The sequence below is a fragment of the Neomonachus schauinslandi genome, chromosome 5 (genome assembly GCF_002201575.2).
Source record: "Neomonachus schauinslandi chromosome 5, ASM220157v2, whole genome shotgun sequence".
Classification (NCBI taxonomy): domain Eukaryota; kingdom Metazoa; phylum Chordata; class Mammalia; order Carnivora; family Phocidae; genus Neomonachus; species Neomonachus schauinslandi.
In genome coordinates, this window is record NC_058407.1 from 98,485,046 (window position 1) to 98,492,387 (window position 7,342).

Genomic DNA, 7,342 nt, shown 5'->3' on the forward strand with positions numbered 1-7,342 from the left:
AGCAACTTTCAAATATAAAATGCAGTATTGTTAACTATAGCAACCATGCTGTATGCTATATTCCCAAACTTACTTATCTTGTAACTACAAGTTTGTACCTTTTAACGATCTTCACCCATTTCCCTCCCCAACACCCTCACCTCTGGCAACTATCAATCTGTTCTCAGTTTTTATGAGTTACTTTTTTTTTAGATTGCACATATAAGTGAGATCATACAGTATTTGTCTTTCTCTGTCTGACTTATTTCACTTAGCATAATAATCTGAAGGTCCATCATGTTTTCTCAAATGGCAGGATCTCCTTTTTATGTCTGAATACTATTTCATTATACACACACACACATATACATATCACATTTTCTTTATCTGTTCATCTGTCAACGGACACTTAGGTTGTTTTCATATATGGGCTATTATAAATAATGCTGCAATGAACATAGGGGTGCAGATATCTCTTCAAGATAGTGATTTCATTTCCTTCAGATATATACCCAGAAGTGGAATTACTGGATCATATCATAGTTCTATAAACTTTTTGAGGAAACTCCATATTGTTTTCCATAGTGGCTGCTCAATTTACATCCCCACCAACACTGCACAAAGGTTTCCTTTTCTCCGCAGCCTCACCAATACTTGTTATCTCTTTTCTTTCTGACAATAGCCATTCAAACAGGTCTGAGATGATATCTCATTGTGGTTTTGATTTGCATTTCCCTGGTAATCGGTGATATTGAGCACTTTTTCATATACCTGTTGGCTATTTGTATGTCTTCTTGAGAAAAGTCCTTTATACTTCCTGCCCATATTTAATGAGGTTGTTTTATTTTTTTCTATTGAGTTGTATGAGTTTTCACCTATTTTGGATATTAACCTCTTATTAGATACATGATTTGCAAATATTTTCTCCCATTCCGCAGGTTGCCTTTTCATTTTGTTGATGGTTTCCTTTGCTGTGCAGAAGTTTGTTTGTTTGTTTGTTTTATCTTGATGTAGTTCCACTTCTTTATTTTTGCTTTTGTTGTCTTTCTTTTGGTGTCAAACCCAGAAAAAAATCATTGCCAAGACCAATGCAAAGGAACTATGCTTTCTTCTAGAAGTTTTATGGTTTCAGGTGTCATGTTCAAGTCTTTAACCTATTTTGAGTGGAGTTTTGTGTATGGTGTAAGATAGTGGTCCAGTTTCTTTCTTTTGGGTGTGGCTGTCCCGTTTTTCCAACACCATATAGTGAAGGACTATCCTTGCCCCATTGCCTATTTTTGGCTCTTTGTCATAAATTAATTGACCATATAACTGGGTTTATTTCTGTTTATCTTCTGTTCTATTGATCTATGTCTGTTTTATGCCAATACCATGCTATTTTGATTATTATAGCTTTCTAGTATAGTTTGAAATCAGGAAGCATGATGCTTCCAGCTTTGTTCTTTCTCAGGATGGCTTTTGCCATTCAGAGACTTTTGTAGTTCCACACAAATTTTAGGATTATTATTTCTTTTTCTGTAAAAATTGACATTGGAATTTTGATAGGGATTGAATTGAATCTATAATTTCTTTGAGTAGTGTGGATATTTTATTTTTTATGCTTTTATTTACATTCCAGTTAGCACACAGTATAAGTTTCAGGTGTAGAGTTTAGTGATTCAGCACTTCCATACAACACCCGGTGCTCATCACAAGTGCCCTCCTTATCCCCCATCACCCATTTAACCCATCCCCCCACCCACCTTCTCTCAGATAACCATCAGTATTTTCTCTATAGTTAAGAGTCTGTTTCTTGGCTTGCCTCTCTCTCTTTTTTTCCCTGTGATTCTTTTGTTTCTTAAATTCCATACATGAGTGATATCATATGGTATTTGTCTTTAATTGACTTATTTCAGTTAGCATAATATTCTCTAACTCCATTTATGTTGTTGCAAATGGCAAGGTTTCATTCTTTTTTATGGCTGAGTAGTACTCCATTATATATATATAATATATATATAATTCCAATATGTATATATATTCCATTATATATATATAGTTACAAATTATATATAGACGTTTATATATATATACATATATAGATATTTATATATATAGACACATTATATATGTATATAGACATTTGGGCTCTTTCCATAATTTGGCTATTGTTGATTATGTTCCCATAAACATCAGGGTGCATGTATCCCTTTGAGTTGTTATTTTTGTATTCTTTTTTTTTAAGATTTATTTTTATTTATTTGAGAGAGAGAGAGAGAGAGATCGTGAGCAGGGGAAGAAGCAGAGGGAGAGGGAGAGGGAGAATCCTCAAGCAAACTCCCTGCTGAGCATGGAGACTGATGCAGGCTCGATCCCAGGACCCTGAGATCATGACCTGAGCCAAAATCAAGAGTCAGATGCTTAACCAACAAGCACCCAGGTGCCCCAAGTATTTTTGTATTCTTTGGGTAAATACCTAGTAGTGCAATTGCTGGATCATAGTATAGGTCTATTTTTAACTTTTTGAGGAACCTCCATACTGTTTTCCACAGTGGCTGCACCAGTCTGCATTCCCACCAACTATGTAGGAGGGTTCCCCTTCCCCCACATTCTCACCAACACCTGTTGTTTCCTGTGTTGTTGATTTTAGCCATTCTGACAGCTATGAGGTGATATCTCATTGTAGTTTTGATTTGTATTTCCCTGATGATGAATGATGGTGGGCATCTTTTCATGTGTCTGTTGGCTTTATGGATGTCTTCTTTGGAAAAACCTGTATTCATGCCTTCTGCCCATTTTTTAATTGGATTATTTGTTTTTTGGGTGTTGAGTTTTACAACTTCTTTATAGATTTTGGATACTAACCCTTTATTAGATATGTCATTTGCAAGTATCTTCTCCCATTCTACAGGTTGCCTTTTAGTTTTGTTAGTTACTTCTTTGCTGTGCAGGAGCTTTTTTTTTTTTTTTTTTTAGGTTTTTTTTTTTTTTTTTGGCAGAGAGAGAGAGAGCACAAACAGAGGGAGTGGCAGGCAGAGGGAGAGAAGAAGCAGGCTTCCTGCTGAGCAGAGAGATGTGTGGTTCAATCCCAGGACCCCAGGACCATGACCTGAGCTGAAGGCAGATTATTAACCAACTGAGCCACCCAGGCATCCAAGAAGCTTTTTATTTTGATGAAGTCCCAATAGTTTATTTTTGTTTTTGTTTCCCTTGCCTCAGGAGACATGTCTAGCAAGAAGTTGCTGTGGCTGAGGTCAGAGAGGTTGCTGCCTGTGTTTTCTCCAGAATTTTAATGATTTCCTGTCTCACATTTAGGTCTTTCATCCATTTGAATTTATTTTTGTATATGGTGTAAGAAAGTGGTCCCATTTCATTCTTTTGCATGTTGCTGCCCAGTTTTCCCAACACCATTTGTTGAAGAGACTGCCTTTTTCCTATTGCATATTCTGGCCTCCTTTGTCAAAGATTAATTGACCATAGAGTTGTAGGTTCATTTCTGGGTTTTCTATTCTGTTCTATTGAACTATGTGTCTATTTTTGTGCCAGTACCATACCATTTTGATCACTGTAGCTTTGTAATGTAATTTGAAGTCTGGAATTGTGATGCCTCCAGTTTTGCTTTTCTTTTTTCAAGGTTGTGTTGACTATTTGGGGTGTTTTGTGGTTCCATACAAATTTTAGGATTGTTTGTTCTAGCTCTGTGAAAAATGCTGTTGGTATTTTGATAGAGATTGCAGTAAATGTGTAGACTGTTTTTGGATAGTATAGACATTTTAACAATATTTGTTATTCCGATCCATGAGTATGGAGTGTCTTTCCATTTCTTTATGTCCACCTTCAATTTCCTTCATCAGTGTTTTATAGTTTTCAGAGTACAGGATACCTAGGAATAAACCTAACTAAAGTTGGTAGTGTGGATATTTTAACAATATTAATTCTTCCAATTCATAAGCATGGGATTATCTTTTCATTTATTTTTGTCTTCTTCAGTTACTTTCATTGGTGTCTTATAGTTTTCAGTGTAGAAATCATTTACCTCTTTGGTTAGATTTATTCCTAGGTCTTTTATTCTTTTTGATGCAGTTGTAAATTGGATTGCTTTCTTAATTTCTCTTTCTGATAGTTCATGGTTAGTGTATAGAAATGCAACTGATTTTTGTATATTAATTTAGTATCCCACAACTTTACTGAATTTATTAGTTCTAACAGTTTTGTGTGTGTGTATGTGGAGTCTTTAGGGTTTTCTATATATAATACCATGTCATCTTCAAATGCAGACTTTTATTTCTTCCTTTCCAATCTGGATATCTTTTATCTCTTTGTCTTGCCTAATTGCTCTGACTAGGACTGCCAGTACTATGTTGAATAAAAGCGGGGATAGTGGGCATCCTTGTCTTGCTCCTGATCTTAGAGAGAAAGCTCTCAGCTTTTCACCATTGAGTGTGATGTTAGTTGTGGGTCTGTAATGTATGGCTGTTATTCTCTTGTGGGGCATTCCCTCTATACCCAGTTTGTAGTGGGTTTTTAATCATAAATGGATATTGAATTTTGTCAAATGCTTTTCTTTTTTGCATTTATAGAGATAATCATATAATTTTTATCCTTTATTTTGTTAATGTGGTATATAACATTGATTTTTAGATGTTAAATCATCCTTTCATCCCTGTAATAAATCCAACTTTATCATAACATATGATCTTTTTACTGTATTGTTGAATTTGGTTTGCTAAGATTTTGTTAAAGATTTTTGCATCTATGTTCATCAAGAATGTTGTCTTATAATTTTCTTTTCTTGTCCTTGTCTGATTTGGTATCGCGGTAATGCTGGCCTTGTAAAATTAGTATGGAAGTGTTCCCTCCTCTTCTGTTTTTTGGAAGAACTTGAGAAGGATTGGTGTTAATTCTTCTTGGAATATTTGGTGTAATTCAACAGTAAAGCCATCTAGTCCTGGACTTTTCTTTGTGGGGAGATTTTTTTGTTACTCATTCATTGTCCTTACTAATAATTGGCCTGGTCAGCTTTTCCATTTCTTCATGATTCAGTCTTAGTACCATGTATGTTTTTAGGAATGTATCCATTTCTTCTAGGTTGCCCAATTTTTTGGCATATACTTTTTCATAGTAGTCTCTTGTGATCCTTTGTATTTTTTGTGGTATAGGTTGTAATGTCTCCTCTTTCATTTTTAATTTTATTTCTTTGAGCCCTCTCTTTTTTTTCTTTATAGGTCTAACTAAATGTTTTTTTGTTTCTTTGTTTATCTTTTTAAAAAGACTATCTTGGGGCACCTGTGTGGCTTAGTAGGTTAAGCATCTGACTCTTGATTGCAGGGTCATAAGTTTGGGCCCACATTGGGCTCCATGCTGGACATGGATCCTCCTTAAGAAAAAAAAAAAAGACTATCTCTTAGTTTTATTGGCATTTTCTATTGTCTTTTTAGTATCTATCTCCTTTATTTCTGTTCTGATCTTTGTTAATGCCTTCCTTTTACTAACTTTGAGCTTAGTTTGTTCTTTTTTTAGTTCCTTGAGGTGAAAGTTAAGTTGCTTATCTTTCTGATTCTCAGTTTACTTATCTATGAAGTACAATTAATGCCTTTTTCTCTCTCAAGTTCATAGAATCAGACAAGAAAGAAAAATGAGATATGAGAATGCTTTACAAATTATAAAGTTACAAAAAAGGTAAGATTTAATTTGATTCTTAAGAGCCAGGGCCATATCTGAATATGAGAATCTTATTTCTTTTTGGGGATAGGTAGACAGAAGGAAGAATAAAATTATCCACTAAATAATTATTGAGTATCTGTTATGTGTCATACACTATTTTAAATACTAGAAATATTACATAATGGTGAAAAGGACAGATATGACCTTATCCTCTGCCTAGTATGAGAGATATAATAAATCAAGAAGTAAATACATATGTAATTATAAATTATGATGATTCCTATGGGGAAATAATAAGAGGAATATAATTGATATGCAAATATGGGAAGGCTTTTAGGAGAAAATGACACTTAAGCTAAGACCTGTAAAATTAATAGTAATTAGCCATACAAAGAATTGAGGAAGAGGTTTTTTCCAGGCTCAGGAAATAAAACAAAACAAAGAACAAAAAAACTTTTTAAAAAAAATTCAGCAGCTGCAGGAAGTATGCAACTGAAGGGAGAAACTAAAGCCCCAGACTTCTGACTAGAAGATGAAAAATAGGAGACACAGGAAAATTGTAAAAAGTGAGACCTTTAACACCCCATTAAGTTGTTTATGAACTCCTGGGCTTACTCCAGAGATGTGTCAACATGGATCTGATCCTAAACATCATACTAAAAACTTTGATAATTGAATTATGAGATAGACCAACACCCAAATTCTAGACTGTTCACTGACCAGCACACATGTGAGAAAAATTCAAATAGCACTGCAAAGACTTTGAAAATGGAACTTACATTGAAAGCATAATTCAAAAAAGTTTGTTTTGAATTTATGGCCTGAAAGAAACTGGATTGATTGCCAGCTAAAGGAAACATATCAACATTCTCCATATGGTTTAAACAAGACCCATGATTTTATAACATAATATTTTAAATGTCCTGGATGAAATCTAAAAATATTTGTCATACACAGGACAAGAAAAATCTCAACTCCCAAAAGATAACCAACAAATCCCAATTCTGAGATTACACAGATGTCAGGATTATATAACAAAGAATAAAAAATAGCTATTATAAAAATGCTTTATAAACTAAGGACAAACTCTCTTGAAATGAATAAAAAGTAGAAATTCTTAGCAAAAAAATAGATATAAAGAAGAATCTCATGAAAATTTAAGAGCAAAAAAATGACATCTCTAAAATTAAAACAAACAAACAAACAAACAAACACTGGGTAGGATCAGAAGTAGAATGGAGATGACAAAGAGAAGAGTCAGTGAACCTGAAGATAACTCAATAGAAATTCTCCAGACTAAACAACAGAGAGAAAAAAGATTGGAGAAAAAAATGGGCTGAGCCACAGGGGCCTGTGGGAAATGACCAAAAAGTCTGACATTCATATCATTGGAGTTCCAAAAAGAGAGTGAAAGTAGTCCTGAAACAACACGTGAAGAAGTATTGGCTGAAAACTTCCCAAATTTAGTTAATGATAGAAACCTAAAGATTTAAGAAGTTCAGCAAATCCCAAACAGGATAAAATCAATGAAACTTACACCCAAACTCATCATAATCAAACTACTGAAAACTAAAAACAAAGAAAAAAGCCTTGAAAGCAACTAGAGAAAAACCAATGCATTACCTATAGAGAATGCTAATTTGAATTGAATGGCAGCAGATTTTGTAGATATTGTAGATGCCAGAAGGAAGTGGAAAAATACTATTTAGGTGCTAAAAAG